The 23,494-nt window shown below is 35.2% G+C and overlaps 1 pseudogene; it reads left to right on the top strand.

The window, feature by feature from the left end:
- Positions 1 to 8,442: 8,442 nt before the first annotated feature.
- On the top strand, positions 8,443 to 10,873 carry LOC120132439 (annotated as a pseudogene).
- Positions 10,874 to 23,494: the final 12,621 nt, after the last annotated feature.

The raw sequence follows: 23,494 nt of genomic DNA, 5'->3' as shown, positions 1-23,494 counted from the left end.
CATAGAGCGCTTCATAGGGTGCCATACGATGCTGGTCTGATAACTGTTATTGTAAGCAAATTCAGCCAACGGAAAAAGTTCTCCCAACTACATGAAATCGATTACGCAACCCCGCAACATATCCTCCAGAATCTGAATTACTCTCTCAGATTGACCATCAGTTTGTGGATGAAAGGATGTACTATAATCCAATCTTGTTCCCAAAGCCGTATGTAACCGCCTTCCAAAATCTCGAAGTAAATCTCGGATCTCGATCAGAAATAATAGACAATGGAACACCATGCAATCTGACAATCTCTGAAATATACAATCTTGCCAGCTTATCCAAGTATAATTTACTCGCACAGGAATGAAGTGAGATGACTTTGTAAGTCTGTCAACAATCACCCAAACTGAATCTTTTTTCGAGGAGTCATAGACAAGCCAGTAACAAATCCATAATACGCTCCCATTTCCATTCAGGAATCTTGATAGGCTATTACAAACCTGATGGATGTTGATGTTCTGCCTTAACTTGCTGACAAGTCAAACACCTAGCCACAAAGTCAGATATGTCTTTCTTCATACCAATCCAATAATACCTCTCTCTCAAATTTCGGTACATCTTATCTCCTCCGGGGTGCATAGCATATGGACTACTATGAGCCTCAGTAAGGATAGTCTGCCTCAACTCAGCATCATCAAGCACACAATATCTACCTTTAAAGCATAAAACTTCATCCTGATCAATTGCGTAATCTGAGTTTGTCCCCTGCTCTACTTGCTCAAAGATGGAAAGCAAGGAGCTATCAAGGGGCTGCTTAGCTTTGATATCATCAACCAAGGTCGGCTTAACTTGCAATTTGCTAACAAAGTGCCATCGTCATAACTTCATCTTGGCCATTAAGACCTCAACTCCGATACGTCTTTCGACTCAAAGCATCTGCTACAATGTTAGCTTTACCAGGGTGGTAATCAATCACGCATCATAATCCTTTAGAAGCTCTAACCAGCGACGCTGTCTCAAATTAAGTTCCTTCTGGGTCATAAGATACTTTAAGCTCTTATGATATGTGAAAATGTAACACTTCTCTCCATAAAGATAGTGTCTCCAAATCTTCAAGGAAAAAATTACTGCTGCCAACTCTAAATCATGAGTAGGATAGTTACTCTCATGCGGCCGCAGCTGACGGGATCATAAGCCACCACCTTACTTTCCTGCATTAAAACAACAAGTCCTGAGTGAAGCATCACTATACACTGTAAAATCCTTCCCGGACTCTGGTGAATCAACACCGGTGCTTGAGTCAAAACCGCCTTTAATTTCTCAAAGCTCTCCTGTTGTGCCTCGCCCCAGTCAAACAGCACATTCTTCCTTAACAAATTTGTCAAAGGAGAAGCAATGATCGAGAAGCCCTCAACAAAACGTCGATAATAACTAGCCAAGCCCAAGAACTGCGGATTTCAGATACGTTCTTTGGTCGTTTCAATTCATAATAGCCTCTATCTTGCTGGGATTCACCTGAACACCTCGCGCAGAATAATATGCCCCAGAAATGACACTTCTTGAAGCCAAAATTCACACTTGCTTAGTTTGGCATATAGACGATGCTCTCTCAAAGTCCGCAGAACGATCTTCAAATGCTCGTCATGCTCTGCCTCAGTACGAGAATAGATCAGAATATCGTCAATGAAGACCACCACAAATTGATCCAAATATGGTCGGAACACCCGATTCATCAAATCCATAAAAGCTGGAGCGTTCGTCAAACCAAAAGGCATCACTAAAAATTCATAATGACCATATCTAGTGCGAATGGCTGTTTTTGCAACATCAGATCCTTTAACTTTCAATTGATAATACCCCGAACAAAGATCAATCTTAGAGAATACAGTAGCTCCTCACAATTGATCAAAAGTCATCAATCCTGGGTAATGGGTATTTATTCTTGACCGTCATCTTGTTCAATTTCCGATAGTCAATACATAATCTTAGCGACCCATCCTTCTTTTTCACGAATATAACTAGAGCTCCCCATGGTGAATTACTATGTCGGATAAATCCTCGATCGAATAATTCTTGCAATTGGACTTTCAACTCTTAAGTTTCCTTTGGAGCCATACGATAAGGTGCCATAGAAATAGGTGAAGATCCCGGATAAGTCTCAATCTCGAACTCTACCTCTCTATCAGGAGGTAACCCAGGCAACTCCTCCGGAAAAACATCAGGAAACTCGCTAACTGTACGAATCTCCTCGATTGTGGACAATGCACCTTTGGTGTTCAAATACAAGCAATGAAGGTCTCATATCCTTCCGGATCATATGATCAATTTCCATCGCTGAAACTATTGGAGAGATAACCACGTCGTTCACAATTAACACAACAGTCCGACCATCTGAAGTCTTCAGAGTAGCCCGCTTGTATTCGCAATCCAGCTTTACCTTGTGTTTATTCAACCAATCCATTCCAGAATTAGATCGAACTCCCCTAAAGGAAGTTCCATAAGATCAGCGAGAAAAATTTCTCCCTGAACCTCGAGAGGACAACGCCGAAATACTTTATTCACTAATACCTTGTCCTACTGACTTGTAACTGTAACAGTATTTTCAGTGTTCTCGATCAGAATCTGAAGGTTTCGAGATACTGAGCTCGATACATAGGAATGAGTGGAGCCATTGTCCAATAATGCAAAGTATGGGGTAGAATAAATAGTAAATGTACCTGCAATAACCTCAGGCTCATCTCTGTCATCACGACGTCTAGTTGCATAAACTAAAGCTGGCTGTCTAGCCTCAGAAGCTGTTGGCCCTCTATTTTGCTGAGGTCGGGCTCTACTGTCTGTCATGGACGATGATCCTCGAGTCTTTCATTGACTATGTCTCTAATTGGGGTCTGTACTGTAGTCTGCGAACGCACAGGAGTTTGGGTATGGTCTGCTCAACGAACTAACTGAGGACAATCCCTCCGATAATGACCACTAGATCCACACTGATAGCAAAAATCATCTTCTTACGACACTCTCCTGAGTGCTGTTTACCACAATACTCACAAATGGGCCCATTATAATACGCGAGGACCGCCTCGACTGACAGCTAAAGGTGAGGATGCTGCAGGCCTGAAACGTGTATTGTTTCTCTGAGGGCTGAAGTACGAGTCCTCTTTCCGGACTGTGCTGATGACTCCATCGGGCCTGAAAATTTCTTAGATCGATCTTGATCAACACGCTCTCTACCAGAAGCTAAAACCTCCACCTCTTCCGCATCTTTGGCTCTGCCCACCAGCACATCAAATATCTCATCCTGATGGGTTACAACTTGCCTACGCCTCGTATATGATCCAAGGGCAATTTACGATATCGATCTCTCTCTCGTAGGTACCATACTGAATCCATACTTCAGCAACTTCAGGAACTCGATCTCATATTCAGAAACAGTCATGTCTCCCTGAACCAGATCTTGAAACTGTTGTCTCTGAGCTAAGTAGCGCTCTCCCAGAAAACGGCTCCGAAAGCGATCCTTAAAGAAATTCCAGGTCAAACGATCGGTAGGAAACCTACTGGTCACTGACTCCCACCAAGTGTAGGCATTGCCATCTAACATCGCCACAGCAACCCTGATATCTCTTAGTTGAGTCCAACCCAACTGATCCATGCGTCTCTCTGTATCCTGGAGCCAATCCTCAGCTTCATAGGAGCTCCACCTATTTGTCCCCCAAAAGTTCTAACTCCATTGGCAATCAAAGTTTGCGAATAGGAACCTCAGCTACAACACCAGTAGCTCTGACTGCTCCCTGTATTAACTGCAGAAATTGTCTACCAAATTCTCATCCAAACAACTCTGGTAGACTCTGACTCAATATCGGGCGCTCCTATTATCGGTGTAGTCATGCCAATACCAGCGGCAGGAGATCCGTTGGGGTCGTAGGAGCATGATCACCTATCGGAGGTGGGGGATCTACCCGTATCTCATCGATCGGATCTACGAATCTAGCCACTCGACCTCGTCCACGGCTAGTTCGACGACCACGTCTAGCACTCATTTTGATGGATCTCAAGTTTACTACAGCAGATAAACTTAGGGTTAGATAAGCACTTGGAGTCTCAAACATAGTTAAATCTTAATAACTTTGTGACATGGCCTTAGTAACTCGTTTGTAAAATATTCAAACTGTATTTTCAATGTGGACTCATACACAGTCCGAGGGTTTAAAACCAAAGCTCTGATACCAATAATGTAACCCCCTAGACCCGGCCTATACGTTTCGACTAAGTTTAGTGGATCACATTATGATTATTAAATACATTTTTCGAAACTGTTTTCATCAATATAAAATCACATTAAATAACCTGAAATTATAAACAAATTATACTATCAAAATCCAACTGTAAATATAGTACCATAAATAATAATTTAATTAAACATGTCTTCAAATTCAATCACAATAAACCGCAGTATTACAAAGAGTTATCATTATAAATCCGATATTTTAAAAGGTCCATGTCACCAAAATAAAGTCACTTGCCAGATAAATTACAATCTGATTTACTTCAAGAGATATGTTGATCCTCCAAGTGCTCGAACCAAGGTATCTAACCACAGTATCTGAAAGGGGAAACCATTTTCAAAAGGTGAGCTAGGCTCAGTGTGTCCCAACATTTCAATAAAATCACAATAGGTACAATCATAGTACAGTAATCTCACAAATTCGTAAAAGAGTTTAACTTTTTGAAAATCATAGTTTAAACCCTTTTCCGGTACACCATCAGTAGTTCTCAAAATTATTTTTCATATAGCTACTTTATACACATAGCAAAAGAAAGCCGACTTAAGGATAGGCTCTGAGCTTGTATCCTTAAGCCCAAGTCAATAAGTCCATATAGCTTACCCTAAGCACACAGCAAAGGAAAGCCGACCTAATGAAACATCTTGGGCCCTCAAGAGTCACATTAGGCCCAGTTAGCTTGATCAGAGCTATTCCATCGTAATTCAATTCCAAAATTCAATTGCACCGTGACACAAATTCCATAAATCCAAAAACATGGTAATCATATACCAGTTCAAAACAAAAATTAGATAGCAGCCATAATCCATAAATTGTCACATTAAATTGGTGCATCAATAAAACAAAACCAATGAATTCGGTGTACCATATTAAAACCAATAAAACAGTTCATAATAAGTAGGGAACACACCTCGACAATAGATTCAAATAACAAATCTACTGATTGCTGGTTTCACCACGCTCTGCTACAGTTTTCGAACGGGTGAATACTGGTACACGTGGTTTAACTGATCTAGAAGAGCTGGGTCGAGCTGTCGAATATCCGGAGAGTCTCTGTACCTTCAAACATATATTTATCAGTCCCAAATCCTATTTAATTGTTCAAAGGTAAACTTCTTAAGTATATAACTTTTTTCGGGTTTGACTATCAATTTGAGGTATTTCGAGTCTGAATTTGGCCAAACGGATTACGGAATCGGAATCAGGGCGTCGAAAAACATAAAGTATGACTTTTCGAAAATTCAAAATCTTGTCAAAGTCAAAGTCAACCACTTTGACCGTAGATTTGGAGACCTTCGGATTCGAATTTGACAAAACCACGGAAACGGATTCGGCACGTCGAAAACTATCAGGATAGGTATACTCGGAAAAGATTAACGGTCGTTTAATGCTCGGTCAAAGCCATTTAAGTTTTGGTCAAAGAAAGTCAACGGTCAACGGTCAACGGTCGGGTCGGGTCAACGGTCGGGTCGGGTCAACGGTTGGGTCGGGTCGGTCAACCGGGTCGGGTCAAACCGGTTCAGACCGGTCAAACGGTTCGAACCCGTTGAAACCGGTCATAACCCGGTTGAAAACCGGTTAACCGGTTTCCAGCAGCCACTCGCCCTGCCGGCGCGTGTGGCGCGTGAGGCGTCCTCCGGGGCCCTAAAAATCCCGGAAAAATTTCTAAAAATTATTTGAGCGATTTCAAGATACTTACAACGATCGGTTCAAATTTTTGAACGGCGGAGAGCTCAATTTCAAATCGGTCGAATCTTTGACTGCACACCTCCTCACGCGCCGCCGTCTACGGCGGACAAGGTTGACACCGGTGAACTCGGAACGGCACAAGGAACACGATGGTGCGGGAGGTGTCGTAAACGGAGCAACGATCACGGTGAATTTAAGATTTCCTCGGCGATAGAGCTAACAAAACCGTCGCTACTTTGACTGGAAATTCCCGACGTTTGGTCGCGTTTCGCTTCAATTAATTTGAAGGTTTGTTCCTCGCTCGATGATGACACAACGGTGGTTTTAAAACGATGATCGGAATTTGGACGGCATCGGAATCGGAGTTGGAAACTGCGTATGGGAAAGGAAAATGGGAGCATTTTGGTTCTGAAAATCAACCCAAATGTACGCTTATAATCAAAGCTGCCGACAGTTTTTAGGGTAAATTCAAGGCTTGGTCCTGGATTTCCTTCACTTCTAAAATGGCCTATAAGCTCTCATAAATTTTGATTTAGTCACCAACATTTACCAATTTTCACCTTAACCTCCAATTTCAATTAAATATTATTTTGTAATATTCGGGTTGTTATCTTTTATATTTCCACTGTACCGGTTTCTGGTTGAGGTCCGTTGTCTCCCTATTCAAAAGGGACTTGCTATTCCTGTTATCTGCTCTACTTCACTACTGAGGTACTCTAAAAGTAGTGTTAGCTCCTTATTCAGTCGGTTTAGTAAAGGTATTAAAACTGACACATCTAAAAATGACCAACATATTAGAAGTGTCGATACTTTTACATTTGTCAAGTCAGAATTGGACACTTATTTGGAGGAAGGAGTTTTAATTGGTGAGCCTGGTGTATATTTTGATGCCTTGGGATGGTGGAAGGAGAACAATCTTAAATTTAGCATTTTGTCAAAAATGGTTGTTGATATTGACAATTCCGGTCACTACTGTTGCTTCTGAATCTACTTTCAGTGTTGGGGAGGGTTATTGATCCGTATATATCCTCTTTAGGAACTAAGATGGTAGATATGCTTGTTTGGGAGCTGATTGGTATCGTCAATACTATGGGTTGGAGAAAAATAAAATAATGTATTTTTATGTTTTAAGTTTTATTGAATTTGGTTTTACAATGACTAATATTTTTAGTTTTTTGATTTGTTGTAGCAAAACGAAGATATCATACATGTTGAGCTTCCTTGAAAATGAGGATGAATGAATTGGTATAACCTCGCTAATTTAGTATTTTTCATCTTTTGTTATAACTCCTTTAATTAATATAATTTTATTTGTTTTTCTGATAAGGATGGATGATGAAACGACTGATCATGAATGCAAGTTGAATATGTTACGAATATTATTGAAGTTGTTTGGATTTCAAGAAGATTATTTTGTTGAACAAATTAACTTTAAGACTTTATTATGTTCATATGGCTTATTTATGATTTATGTATGTTTTTGCATTGTCTATTTTTCATGAAAGAACAATAGTTTGTAGGGTCTCCAACGTTTATGTTCGTGTTCATTTATGTTCGTGTTCGTTTATTTTAGTGTTCGTTTATGTTCATTTATTTATTAAATGAACGAACATGAACAAGTTATATTCCTTAATAAACGAACATGAACAAAAAAAAATTGTTCGTTTATGTTCGTGTTCGTTTATTTATTAAATGAACGAACATGAACATACCTCCGTTCGTGTGCGTTCGGTTCGTTTACAGGCCTAATTGGGACGATTTTAACTTATGATGTTTATTAGTATGATTTTTATAATTTATTGAAATGAATAATCAATCAAAAAATTTTTTTTTTAATTTTTATAATATTGCTACATGCAATTTATACACAAACGAAAATTAAGCAAAAAGAAGAAGGGTAATCCTGTCATTTTACATTACTGAAATCAAATTCATCTGACATCTGCGAACCAAACATGATATGAAATTAGATTCCAATTCAATTTTCTGCCAACCAAACATAATATGAAATTGGATTCCAATTCCTGACATATTCCAATTCCCTCAAAAACATTCCAGTGAACTAAACGCCACCTAATACTTTACTTGAAAAATAATAATAAAAATGTTAAAGAGATTCCTTTGATGGTCTAAATTTGACTCCAAAGTTAAAATAGTTTTTTCAAAAGAATTAATTAATATTAATGAAATTAATCCATGTAGCAAAGCATGCACATGAACATACATAATGTTCTCTTTTGTTTCCTTCTTTTGAGCTGCAATTAATTGACACTAAAGACCAAAAAAAAAAGTAAAAGGTTGAAGTGGATGCTGCTGATATCAAGGACGGTGGACAATGAAGAAATATGTCAAAAGCTACAACTAAAAGCATAAAAAAGAGGCATAATCTCTCTTTCGGTTATGGAGGGTGAATTAAACTGTTTGAAAATTAACACAAATCATGATTTTAAGGCATCGTTCGATGTTAAAGATCAATATCAACACAAGAATCCTAAAATGTCCGAAATGAAATTTGGTAAATGGCCTGAAATCTCGGACCAAACTACGAGGCATCAGCTCCACGGTCTGTACTATGTAGTTAAATAGTACAAATGAGATAGATTATAAGCCTATTTCACTTTCACAAACTCTCGCTTCCCACTACTATCATCATCACCCCCCCCACCGGTGGCGCGTGAGGTACACTGTTCTCTGGTGATGGGTCAAAAGCTGAGCTGCATAGAAAACCACGAGACTGCTTTGCTCAGTGCTGTTCAGACAGGTGACATGGAAATGGTTAAGGCAATGGTTGAAACAGACCCAAGTGCCTTGAAAAGCGCCACTCTATGGAAAGTTGTCTGTTCTTCATGTGGCAGCCATCCATGGCCAGATCGAGGTGGGTTTTGATTTTTTTTTGTTCGTAATCGATTTTGGGATTTTCATTTGGGGACAATGTTGATGGCTTCTTTCTGGGATTCATTTGTTTTTGGCGTTTGGTTTGATCATTTGCTGCAGATTCTTTCATTTTTTTTAGATCGACATCCGAATTCAGACATCTTGAATCGTTATAGACAGGTACTGATTGTGGGGTTTTTTTTTTTTTACTTTGCATGTTCTCTGATTGGTTCTCTTTTGATTTCTTTTGATGATCTGTTCAGACCCCATTGATGTTGGCTGCAATGCATGGGAAACCGAGTGTGTGAAAAGGCTTATCCAGAGTGGATCATATGTATGTCATGTTCTTTTTTTTGTCTGAAACTGTTTACCCATTTGTGTTCTGCCTAGAAACTGATCATATCAATGTTTTAATCAGGTTTTGATGTTTGATTCACTTAAAGGAAGAACTTGCTTACATTATGCTGCTTACTATGGTCATTTCGATTGCCTTCAAGCTCTTCTTTCGGCAGCCCATAGCAGTCCCCTTGCAGATTCTTGGTCCCTTTCTTAGAACAAAAACTGGTCAAATTGATGAACTTAAAAATGTGGTTATTCTCTGATTGATTGAAATCGGTGTCCTTGTGAATTTCTTAGGGGCTTTGCCTGATTCGTTAACATACGAGATGAAAGTGGAGCTACACCTCTGCATTTGGCAGCTCGCGAGGGATGGTCCAATTGTGTTCATGCCCTCTTAGATAATGAGGCTCTTGTTTGTGCTTCAACCGGTGGAAATGGGTGATTATCTTTGGTGGTTTTTTATGTTTTGATTGTTTTTCAAGTGTGAAATTTTGATTGATTTCTTGTTACTTTGCAGCTACCCTGGGAGCACATTCATATGGGTAAATTTTTCGTGATTCTTGGCTCCTTTGGTATCTTTCATTATGCAAAGCTATATGATTTAGTAAAAAGCCTGCATTATGCTCGATGTTTTAGACCACAAATAAAAACTCTCAATCCATAGCACAGATGAGATGCACATACATCCTAAAATCTGGAAATTCGATTTATTTTTCATTTAATTTTGCGGGTAGTGATTGCAAGCGAAATGGAACTAAAATTCCTGGCATGTGATTGTCCAACACTTTGTATTCTGCAGGAGAATACCATATTTGATTGCTATGAAGCACAAACACGAAGCATGCGTGCTTTATTGGATCCTGCATCCGCAGAGCCTCTTGATTGGCCATTGCCTTAAGGTTCATAAGTGAGCTAATCCGGACGCAAAAGAACTTTTGGAGAAGGCCTTAATGGAAGCTAACAGAGAGAGGAGAGAGCCATTTTGAAGGATACGATCCATGAACTTCCACCTGATTTACTGTACGAGGTCAAAGCTGACGATGCTGCCTCTGAGGTAATATTGCCTACGAAACTACGACTTATTTTTTTTATTCTTTATATGCAAACGTTCTTAAAAGCTAAATCCCATATTATCACTAGTAGTGTTTCCGGGATAAAGAGTTAATATTCGTTTATAATACAAATGTGGCTTTTAATCCACCAGTGAAAATCTTCTCGAACAGGCGAGCGACATGGATGTAGCTGCATATGCTTTGACCGGTTATGCACGATAGAGATCAGACAATGCGTCACCAGATGTGCGCTCCTTGCATCTTAGCCCTATGCTGCACAAGAAGCCCAACCGCTGACAGCATCTCCTTAGTCCTACTTTGCCCATTCTGCCGTAGCAGCATCACCCAACTAGTCGTTGCCAAAACCGACAATCACAAATCAAGCCGATGCTAGTCCTCTAAGACTGAGTAGTGAAATGATCACCAACATTGATACAGGAGCGGAGTTCAGTCCCTCTAAGCCTACTAATCTAGAAAGTTCAATATGACCGAAGGAAGCGGCAGCTTCAAAGGCTTATCCGCCATTAGCCCGTTTGGGAAAATGGGTGGTCACAGTCCCGGAAAACTACCTGCCGAATCCAGTGAAGAAAATGAGAAGTTCTAACAGGAAACAACCATGGTAGAGTATGTTTGGTATGCTCTTGAACTCGATTCTTATATCGGTTATATTGATAATGAGCAATGAGAACGCGATAGATGTTAAATTCTCTTGCAAAGTCCGAATTTCGTATCTTTCTGTTGTAGTCTCATAAAGCAGGACTAATTTTTTTTTGGAAAGAAATATATGATGGGGGCAAATTTTTAGTGGATGCCAGTAAGTATCACTTATTTAAACTACATCGTGCTAAGGCGAGCTGATTTTATCGTAGTGCATTTTGCTTTGCTGCCCTTCATTTGATTATAGATATTAAATGTGACTAACCAGTTAAGCAAGCTAGCCTTGATTTTGATCTATGTTAACTTTATCTTCCATGGATGTCGATATTATATCGAATAAGACGTACCAGTTTTGATCACTTCGATGTCAAGTAGTTTAAGTTTTGTTCGATAGTTTCAATATCACGTGGTTTAAGTTTTGTTCGATCGTTTCAATATCATGTGGTTTAAGTTTTATTTCGATCAAAGATTATATATCAACCTATAGTGTGGGAACTGCACTTGGAATAAAAATTTTGATATTTTAAATTAAATTTGCATATTTATTTGTTTTGATAAATTTTTATTTTTTATAGTTACATTAAAATTGAAACATAGCTATTAAAATGTGTCTATTGAGCTAACACTTTCGGCTAAAATTAATCTATTTAACTTAACTAATATTGTAAATTTTATATTTGCATTTAACTCATTTCATTTTTAGGGATGCGTATTTAATATATATTTTTTCGCAAGAATCAATTTACTTAATGGGTTAAAGTAATTGTTATTATCCTAGAGGTGCGATTGCATCAAGCTGATTAAGTGTTTATTATTAACTGAGAGTATTTAGAACAAATACTATTTTATATTTACCTTAGCTTAATCAAAAAATATATTTTATTCAAATTTTCATATGATGAAATTGTATAAAATAATTAATTTTTATATATCATTAATACATGTGATATTGTTTTTTTTCCGTTAAAGTATGTAAATAATTATGGATACAACTAACATTATTATATACTTTTATATCATGTAATTGTGTGGAAATAATTACTCTATTCCAAAAAGTAAATTAATTTTTTTAACCTTTGGAGTGATCTAAACAATTAAGAAAATTTTGTTCTTCCTTGATATCCGAATTTAAGTAGCATTAGTTTGTGCATGCACGTTAGTTTAGACTCGAGTCATTTCAAAAAGATATATTTATATTTAATTTAATAAGATGTCACATTTTATGTTATTGGCTTAATGGTATAGTGTTTAGATATATATATATATATATATATTACGATTAATGAGATCATATAGAAACAATATACGATCTTATTCTCCAACACACTATATCTAGAATGTAGTACTAATTTTCGTACTGAAAACAAAACGAAACAACTTTAACTTTTCATACTGAGAAGTTGCATAGACAAGTGATCGTTAGGTAGTGCTAGTTTTTTTCTTACACTTCAATGGCTTCCAAACATCAACTTCTACTCTATTTTGGTACTTCCCTTCTAACCAAGTGAAACGACCGCGTCATCGCAATCAATAAACATGCCAAGAAGTTGCCCAACTATTTGCAACCTGCACAAATATAAATCCCATTAATAGATCAGTAAATACACTAGAAGACCACTGTCTAAAGGGCCATTCCCATAGGATCCTCAGCCTTAGTCAAACAATGTAGCACTAGCAAGTGTGAACTAAAATACTAAGGGTCTCGATTTCAATCTAATTTACGTATTTTCATCACATAAGCAAAATAAATAGAGACCCAAATTAATGAGGGAAATACTTCCAATCAAATGCCAAATATTCTCCAACGCTGTTTGCATCACCTGAAATTCATTCACTCACCGTGAGAAACTTCCCACGAAACAATTATCAAATGATAGAAAGGTTCAACGTTTGTCTGATCTAGTGAGAGGGCTTCCTCCTCCTCACCCCCAAGTTTAGTCCCTCCAAATCATTCTTCAAATCCCCTATAATGAAAATCACAAAACTCAAATTCGCAACACTCTAAAAAATAAAATAAAAAATTGAGATCAAACTAAAAACTATGTGCCATAAAAGTAGAGAAAAACGTATCAAATGTAAAAATAAAAAATAATAAAACCTAGGATGCTTTATAGTATTTTTTTACAAAGATGGAATAAACTAAACTAGCAACCTAAATTCTTATCACTGCCAGTCCCCTAGCATCATTGCTAAGTAAGTGCTGTAGAGTTATTGGTGGTTCCTCTAAGATAACTAAATTTTTAAATATTCGAATGCTAGATTTGCGAGGTGGTCCACGCATTTCTTTCCTTCAAGACATGTGACATATTTTCTTCACTCAACCTCCATGCATCAATCTTTCACAATCTCTAACTAGTGTGTATGAGGGATGCCTTTTAATATCTCTCCATTTAGTGCTTTGACTAACCATTTTGCATCTAGCACCATGGTCAAGCTTGGTATATTGAGTTCCTTAGCTGGCAGCAGTCCTCGATATTGTAACATCATGAATTTCGGGTTAGTAGTTTCGAGTCAGCCCGAGTGGGTTTTAGAGGAACTCAATGGTCCATTAAGAAGTCGTTGGACTGAGTGTAAGCTTAATTATATGTAAATTGGGTAATGGCCACAAAAGGGGATTTTTGTATAAAAGCCAAAATAGGGACCAAAATTGTAAATAGACCATTATTAAAAACAAGACTAATTTTTAGATACTCTTTTTGCCTTGGACGCGTGTGACATAGGCAAATGCTAGTAGCCACTTTTCATTATGTTATTTCTCTTTTTTCTTCTTCTTTTCCTCTCCTTCTTCTCAGTTAGGCTTCAAGATCATGTGGGTGGTAAGGATTCCTTCCATGTCTTTATCAACTTTTAATCATACCTTAAGCGTCCTACAACCATTTATGTTAAGAAAAATCCTTTCTTTACTTTTGTGGATAGAGAAATGAATATAAAGCTTCCCAGGTTAAAATAGAGGAAGATGAGTGTAGCCTTGAGCTAAAGAGCTTCATTTCGAATTCTCTAATAATGGTAATGTATTTTTAATCATTCCTTATGTTATAGCTTTCCTAAATGTGATGCCTTCGGTAATTTGAGTATTTGAGCATATTGAGGGGTTTTGCTTGATTCATGCTTAGACAATAATTTTGGTGTAAAGATGGTGTTTTTATAGTTCTAAACAACCTTAAGTAACTTCCCTGAACTTTAGAACATAATTTGGGGTCAAAGTAGGGTTTTAAGAAATTTTTAGGGTTTCTCAAGCTTAAAGGAGACATTTTTGGGTTTGAGTATTGACTATATAAACAATATCAATATTAGAATTATAGTAACGATACTGTATACTAATACTAGAATCAGAATACTAGTACTGGTATTACAATATAATTATTGGAATTGCAATACCTATACTGGGGTGATTTTTGGCAACTTCAAAGTTGTTTTGGGTAACAATGCTGAAGTCGCAATATCGATACTTGATAGGGGAGTATCGATATATATTTATGGTATCGATGCTACTTATTTTAGGTTGCTAGATTTAACTTCTTTTAGGTCTGTAAGAGTGAAAGACGACACGTGATAGTGGGATTTAGCATGTGAAAGGCTTAAATGGTTAAAACTGACTAGAAAACTCTTAGGAGTGGTTTATGTCCATAATACATTTAGTGTATAATAATTCCAAGTACCCCTCTAATCGAGCGTGTATCGAACAATTGTAAGAGAAGGATCATTGTAAAGGATTATGCCTCCAAGTGAGATGATGTACCATGCGAATATGTGTTGTGATTGACCAAAGAGTCGCTACGATTAATAAACATCGAGTCAAGTATAAAACTAACAAATAATATACCAACTGTGTAGTAGTAATAGTAATTGTTGTAAGAGCTTAAGACATTTAGGACACCACTATATATGGTGAAAATGTCGAAAATGCCCTTACATGTTAAATGACTAAAATAGAGAGGTTGAACGAACTAATAGGTGTAAAATACTAATAATCTCTCTCATAAAGTTCTAGATGAGAGAATGAGTGAGGTAGTAGCGAATGAAGGGACGACCTCACCTGATTTAAATGAGTTATGATAGCGAGTATTCGAGATACCTTGATGCCTTGCGTCACATTGTTTGATTTGTGCGTCACATTGTTTGATTTGTGCGTCCAATGGGCACCTTTTATGCTTGTGTGATTGCATTGATGTTGATTGATGGATATTCATAATACTTGGTTTGATTGATGTTGTGATTCCTAGCTAATGCTATTTTGAGCAAGAATTATATTTAGGCTTATGTGATATTGGGTTCCCCTCGATGATCTGCCCAAAGGCTATGTGAGGAGTAAAAGATCATTTGTTTATTTGGTGGGAATTTTACCGAGGATGTTGTGACACAAAGTTTCCTTATTTATGATTAGTACATGATTGCCATTTTGATATCGGGTACTAACATTGTGTTTTTGTGATGATTATGTGTTGCATTTGATGGTTGTATAATGGTATGATATTGTAGTTAGAGACCAATACATATATACTTATGGCAAGGTCCTTAGTAGAATACTAAAGGAAGCATAAGACTCTTCCTATAGTGACCAAACTATTGAACCTTAAATAGGTAGCAGTTGATTATGATCATGCAAATACACATTGCTTATTACCATGTCTTCTAGTATGCTTATGTCTATGAGAATCATAATGTTACTCTAGATTAGCGATTATATTGTTGAACTTTAGTGTTCAGATGTTTTCATTCATAGGTTAGTATCTTGATTCGTTTGAGGAGCACCGTTGTGGTAGGATTCCTAAGATTCCTTTACAGTATTGTACTGTTAATTTTAGTGGGAGTGTGTACTCTTTAGACCCTTACTATTATATTTGGATTTGTAAATTCTAAATTATATTATTTGATTTAAACTATGTGTCACATAGCTCTAATTTGTAAAACTATTTTATAATGGTTATGAATGTCATTAAATGAATTTATTATGCTTTACACGAAAATAAAAAAGGTTTGAAATTTTAGTGGCTGTTTCAACAACTTAATATGTAACTTTAAGCCCAATCAGGTTTAGGGTGTTATATTTAGTGGTATCAAAGCTTAGGTTGAGTTGGTCCTTGGATCCAATAGTTGATTATAGTAACGTGTCCATGAATATATACTCCTAGGTGCTGAAAGTGTAACCCATTTAACTCGACCTAAAATATATGTTGAATCCAAAGAGTTCAATTGAAATCCATTTCCCTCGAAGAAAACATGTTTGATTTCAAACTAAAAACTAATATTTAAAATAAAGAAATTATTCTCATGTTCAGTAATTCACAATTTACTAAAATAAAATATCTAAAAATAATTCTTTATAAATATTAAATGTTTTCAAATCATTCAAAAATAATCTGAAATACTATAATGTTCAATGTCTCATATTACAATAAAATAATCCCGAAGTAATATATGTAAAATACGATAAATAAAAGTCAAATAAAGCTCATATTGAAATAATGTTTCTCTAAGAATATGTGTGATTTTCCAATTACCGAATCTCCTAAGGCCAATTATCTAAAAGAGGGAAAGTAAGTTATAAAGCTTAGTGTGCCTCTAAAGTGCAAACAAACACAAGTCATAGCATATTCTCTTTCAACCACAATTTTTCATAGTCCGGATCAATAATGATAACCATATATTTGAATGATATGCAAATGCTAATGCTACTCATACTCCAATCACACCATTAGAAGAGTGGGTTCCCAGAACCACTCAAATTACAATCACACCATATCCCAAGAGTGGGGTCTGACACAAAGGCAGAGACCATGAAATCCAAAAAGTGACATTCACCCAGTCGAGTGAACGCACTTAACTTCCCTTATAAAAATTCATCCCAATATGACATGCAAATGGCACATATATTCAGCATCTGATCCGATCCGAATAACATATGTCCGAATAACATATGTCCGAATAACATATACTCAAATATCATATATCCGATTTTTGATATGATCTGAATGTAATAGCTACATATACAAATAATCCGAATGCATAACATGATCTGAATTCGATAAATAACACAAGTAGCTTTACATAATTTCCTGATTTTAGCTGATACATCAATATCACAAAACCGTCACACTCGAAACTAACTTTCAAAGAATATGCTTGTCTGATTTAAAACAACGTAGCAGTACACAACAATCATGCTTGCAACCAATCCCAATATGACATGCAAATGGCACATATATTCAGCATCTGATCCGATCCGAATAACATATGTCCGAAATAACATATGTCCGAATAAATATATTCAATATCATATATCCGATTTTGATATGATCTGAATGTAATAGCTACATATACAAATAATCCGAATGCATAACATGATCTGAATTCGATAAATAACATAAGTAGCTTTACATAATTTCCTGATTTTAGATGATACATCAATATCACAAACCGTCACCACTCGAAACTAACTTTCAAATGATATGCATGTTGATTTTATAAACAACGTAGCAGTACACATAACAATCATGCTTGCAACCAATCCCAAACAATCAATTAATACGAAATATATAACACCAGAAAGAGACATATGTTGGAAAAATAACTCTAAACGGTTAACGTTTCCCACGATCAGCTCAACATGGGTCTAACCAAACACAACTCCTACTTCAAAAAATAATAATAATTTGTAACTCTAATATAACATAAGAACCAAACAAAACTAAGCTGCTATCTAACACTCATGGTCAATTTTGGCAATCCGAGACGGTTCAAATGACCATTAACGACGGAGAAGGCAGTAACTCAATTTCAGATTGACTTCTCCTGCAAAAATATGATGTTTGAATTAAAATGCCAAATTACTAAATTTCAAATATTTAACGATAATACGTCATTAAAACGATATTTATAATATTCAGTTCAAACGAGGATCTAGACAGCAACTGTCGGTTCGAATAGTATCCCTTCATTTTTGCCACTAAAAGGCTATTCACGACAGAACCCTCGCAAAGTTGAGAAAACAACAACTCACGGCCTCCGTGGCACGACCAGCGATGGTACGGTGTCGAATCAGAACTAAACCAGCCGAAAAAACAACCCCGACCACTATAGGATTGCTCGGCACCACACCGAGTCAGTTCAACCACCCCATGTGAAGCCCCCGACCATTGAACGACCAAGAACAGCCATAATCAAAAGGTTGGTCGTTCAATTCCCTAGGGTTTCGGTTAATAGGTGCATGTTTCCGTACTTTCAAAAATGGTCACCAAATTCTGTCAAAATTTAATTTAGTCCTACACTCAATTTAGGGATTTGAAGAATAAATTCTCAAATTTTAGGACTTTGGATTTGGGGAAAATTCGGCTTGTTACAATTCTCTCCTCCTTAAATAAAATTCTGGCCTCGAATTACCGGAATGAAAATAGAATCACTTTAGAAAATACCTAAAATGGTCACCAAAATTCTGTCAAATTAATTTAGTCCTACACTCAATTAGGGATTTGAAGAATAAATTCTCAAATTTTAGGACTTTGGATTTGGGAAATTCTTGTTACAATTCTCTCCTTAAATAAAATTCTGGCCTCGAAATTTACCGGAATAGAAAATAGAATCACTTTAGAAAATACCTTCAATCGTCATGTTCATCTCAATCCACATATCAAAAATAAGAAAATACATCGCTTTCGTCTGATTCATCTAGATCCTTATATTGAATAAGAAATATAATAAATTCGTTAGCTCATCTCGATCCTTATATCTTCAAGTAGAATAACAATTCAAGCTAACTACTACCGATCTAGTGAATCTCTACTCCGAGCCGGTCCACCCCTACTAACTAAACCATAACTAGTAGGTATACCTTGCTCTCTACTTTTGTAAGTGTCTAAACTAACTTTAACTTTGATCGATCGCAAACCAAAAACTCCTACAAGATGACATAGTACACTATATGATAGGTGAAATCCTAAGGTAAGAGTTGGTACTCAAGAGTTTCGACTTAAAAAAATTTATTTATATTTCCAGAATAAGAAAAAAGAGGAAAATTAAAAAAAAATTATTCCGAAAGTTCTCATTTTTACTCAAAAATATTTTTATGCATGCAAAAATAATTTTTGATTAAATTTTTATGGTCAAGCTCCAAAGTTCGAGAGTTGAACTGGGCTCTAGTACCACTAAATGTAACCCCTTAACTCGGTCTAAAAGAATTAGGTCGAAAATAAAGAGTTCAATTGAAATCCATTTCCCTCGTAGAAAACATGTTTGATTTTAAACTTAAAACTAATATTTTAAATAAAAAAACATTCATGTTCAATAATTTGCAATTCACTAAATAAAAATATCTGAAAACAATTCATTATAAATAATAAGTTTTCAAATCATGCAAAATAATCAGAAATAATGTAATGTTCAATGTCCCATATTACAATAAAATAATCCCGAAGTAATATATGAAAAAATAAAATAAATAAAGTCAAATAAAGTTCAAACTAAAATTTTAATACCCTAATTTGGTTAGTTACCAAATATAAGTTTTGAAAGTTGAGTGGCCAAAGTACAAATTTTGTAAAAGTTTAGAGACCAAATATAATTATTAAAAGTTATATATTTGACCCATGAACAGTTATTTTGAATTGATGTTTATTGGAAATAATAATTTTATTCAGGATTTGTATTAAAATCAATAAAAGTAGTAAAGTCCGATAAGGATTTGGATAGTCGGATCGAATCTGAATTTCATTAAAATATGAAGGATTGTAGAAAAAGGTTGGAAATAGTATTTCCATAATTTAGATCAGTGATATTTAACATAGATCAAGGTAATTATGGTCGATTTCCATGTTAAGCCAAAATTGTGAAATTTGGTGAATAAATTGCAATTTTTGAAAATTGTTAAGGATAAAGGTGGAAAGTCAATTTTTGTCAGTTCATCTTTGAATTTAGAATATTAAAATGGAAGATAAGCAATGGAAACTTGAACTTATCAGGTTTCATTAAGGGAAAAATAATAATTTCACATTAATTAAATTTTAAATTCAATTATATTAAGTTAAGACAAGTGTATAATGTTATCATTAAAGGAAAAATCAAGAATTTTCAGCCATCTTCAACCCCTCCAAGCTATATACTCTATTTCTAGGCCAGGATAACTTTTCAATTTCATTTTTAAGCTTCTGTGGTTGTTTTTGGATTAAGCTATTAAATAGAGAATTAATATACTTAAAATTCTCTATTATCTAGTATAAATAGCTCATGGAAAACATGATTGAATGATGATGTTCGTGATTAGGGTTCATGAAGACCATGTTAAAATTTGAAGAATTAAAGGATGATTTTTATGTATTGGGTTGTAGATTAATTTCCAAGCATGTATGATGATCAAAATCATCTAAAAATGTTTATAATCAATTTGACCATACCTTGGGTTTATGAGAATTGATTGAATTGGATTGAATTTCATGTTATGATTTGAATTGCATGAATTTAATCATATGAGTTTGATTTCATGTTTGAAATTGAATGAAAACTATGCTTTGGTGCTCATGATAGATTTGACCATGTATGATCTATAATAGATATTGGAATGATTCTACAAGTTTTAGAAGTTGATTTGGGTCAATTTTGAACCTTGTGAAAGTAAAGGGATCGTTTTACAAGTTTTTATAAATTCAAGGGATTGATGTATAAATGTTTAATTGTGAGTGTACTATGCTGGAAATTAATATTTGAATGCTGAATTTTATGTTGGAATGTTGATTTTGGACCACATTGCAAATTTGGTAAAGTTGGTAACTAGTTCAAAAATATTGTAAACTTTAAGGATTGAATTACAAGTTTACAAATGTGAATGTACCAGATTGAGTATCTTATTACAATTCTAGAAATTTTAGTATTGGATTTGAATTGAATAAAATGGTGAAGGACCATTTTGATATAATTGAAAAGTTGGTATGAATTATAAAAGAATTCATAAATGATGACTAAATTGTAAGGTTTATGAAATTGAGTGGTTTGGTGAGAAATATGAATACTTATGGAATGGAAGTATCATTTTGAAAATGTTGAAGTTGTTATGGAATAGTGAAGTGATTTTTATATCAAATAAGTATTGAATTATATTTATGGATTTAATTATTAGTTTTTGATTATGTTAGTTTAATACTAACATATGATTTGCATATTGTGATGTTTATTTGATGTTGTCTAGATTTTGATAAATCTTCTGACCAAAGCAAATCAAATGCGAAGGATAAAGGAAGTGATTAAAAAGGAATATCGTTGTAAAGGTTGATAGAGAGGCTAATAAGGTGAGTGCATTCTTACTTTATTCTAATGTTTTAAAATAAATCGAATATGAATTTTATTATAATATGTTTATTTTATAATATTTTTTAAGAATGATTTCGGGTATGAACTGCCCAATTGCTTTGATTTATGTTATGGTTATCTTTGATTGCATTTGAAATCTGGTTTGGATTATAAAGCCCATTTCATGTACATTGAGAGTTAATGGTATGATTGGCATGCCATGAGGTTAAGTGATTTGTATTTTGCACTATAAGTGCAGTATGGCACCTTTGTGTACATTTATCTTGCATGATTTGTGCGTTCTGGGCTTCACGATGTATTAACATTGTGAGTTGCCATTTTATATGTTCTATTGCAATATAGTGATAATGTGTTCTACAATACCTATATTTATGTCTAGCAACAAGGATTCCTTCTATTTTGGCAGTTAAGACTATATATTGTGTACATACTCGTTCTGACTCATGTATCTAGTATTCTCAGTTGTGTACATTGGGCTATCTATTAAATGTTCTGAAATATACAGGAATGACTAATTCATTGAAAGTAAATCTTTCTTTGAATGTTTTTATATGTGAATATGGATATGAGAATTCTGAAATGATATTTTCGGGTTTCTGATGAAAGAAAAATTATTTGGTATGTTATACGTTCTTATATTTTAGAAGACATTTTATAAGAAATATTTATTTATTCATTTATATGTCGATATGATTTGTTTATTATAAATAATACCTCGTTAAGTTGTTGCTTAGTGTATGAATATTTATGCATAGGTAAAGGAAAAGATTAGTCAATAGAGGAGGGAGCATAGCGAGCACCACTTTTTGAGCATCACCTATTCCAATATCAGTACGGTATTTACTGCTTTTGACTTATCTAGTTAGGATATATATTAATTATATGTGTGTTGTTCTAATAAATTAATTTCATAAATCGAGTTGTATTATATAGATTAGTATAAGTAGTACGTATATTACTAGATATAGTTAGTATTTTGCATGAATAGTAATTATTAAATTATGATTATATCGTTATTAAAATAAATTTTTATGTAGGCAATTTTTAGGCAGTTTCATTTTAAATATGATTCAATATTAAACTTCCAAATTATTGTCTAAAACTGGATCTGATTTTTAAGATTAAAATGTTAAATTTTATATATATCAATTAATAAATTATACGAAAAAGGCAACAAAGAATAAATTTCAAAAAGGTTTAAAATTTTACCCGATTTTTTCAATAAGTGCTTACAAGTTAGCATGACATCTTTAACTCATAATTAAATAGGTTTACGGTTATTGGTGTTACATTTATTGGTATCAGACCAACAGGTTTAGCCGATTCTCGACCAAAACTAAAGGTATTTTATGTTTTAAAAAGTTATACATGCCACTAGGATGTCAATGTAGTTGTTCTAGTATAGTTATGTGATTTAGTTATTGATGTTTCTCCTTACTAATATATTTATGAAATATGTTTGTTTTAAATGTCAAAAACTAGGGGCTCATATCAGACAAACAATTAGGAGGTTCTGATAGGAGCTGACAGCGGGAGTAATGAGGTTAATAATGAACCTATCGAACAACTTGAACAACATGGAGAACCGACACAATAGTGAGTGCCCATGAAGGATCAAGGAATATTTATAATTTTTCAGACATTGGATGCTATATTAGCACGACTTTAGCCGACCGTCCCTCCAACTCCCTGATTTTCTATTGCTAAAGAGTTAAAAAGTTTGGGAGCTCTTGAATTCAAATGTGAGGCCAGATTTATCTCACCAAGGCAAGGTTTATCTGGAAAGTCTGAAGCGGATATGAAAAATTGCCTATGTCACATGCCAGCTGTATGACTTCCTTCATGTTCAAGCAAGTCCTCAAGAATCTGACAATCGCCAGTCACTTTTCCTTTTTTAGCTTGGACAAGACAATAATGGGTATCTAGGGAATCTCCACTTATGCGAAACCCTAGGAGATATTCCTCTATAAATACCAAGCCATAGCCGCCAAAGAAAGAGAAGAAGAAAGTTAGAAGAGCTTTACTTGAGGTGTGAGTGAGAAACTACAGGGAGTCCCCACCATTTAGCAATTGACCTTCCTTGGTGTTTTCCATAGCTAAACTACAACAGAGCGGCAGTCAGGTCTTGAGAAAGGCTGATCACCAAGGCAGGCATAGTGTTGATCAAAATTGTCACTACAGAGCCCCCGATTTTGGGAGTCGTTCTTCCATTGTTCTTAAATTTCTTTATGTATTTGGGGATGTATTAAAACGATGATACTTGATTGACTTTTTGATAGCTCCATGATTTTCTTACTTGATGTTAATCTTTGTTTGGCCTAAAC

Source organism: Hibiscus syriacus, unplaced genomic scaffold (genome assembly GCF_006381635.1).
Source record: "Hibiscus syriacus cultivar Baekdansim isolate YM2019G1 unplaced genomic scaffold, ASM638163v2 tig00001728_pilon, whole genome shotgun sequence".
NCBI lineage: Eukaryota > Viridiplantae > Streptophyta > Magnoliopsida > Malvales > Malvaceae > Hibiscus > Hibiscus syriacus.
This window is presented reverse-complemented; position numbering and strand designations above follow the sequence as displayed.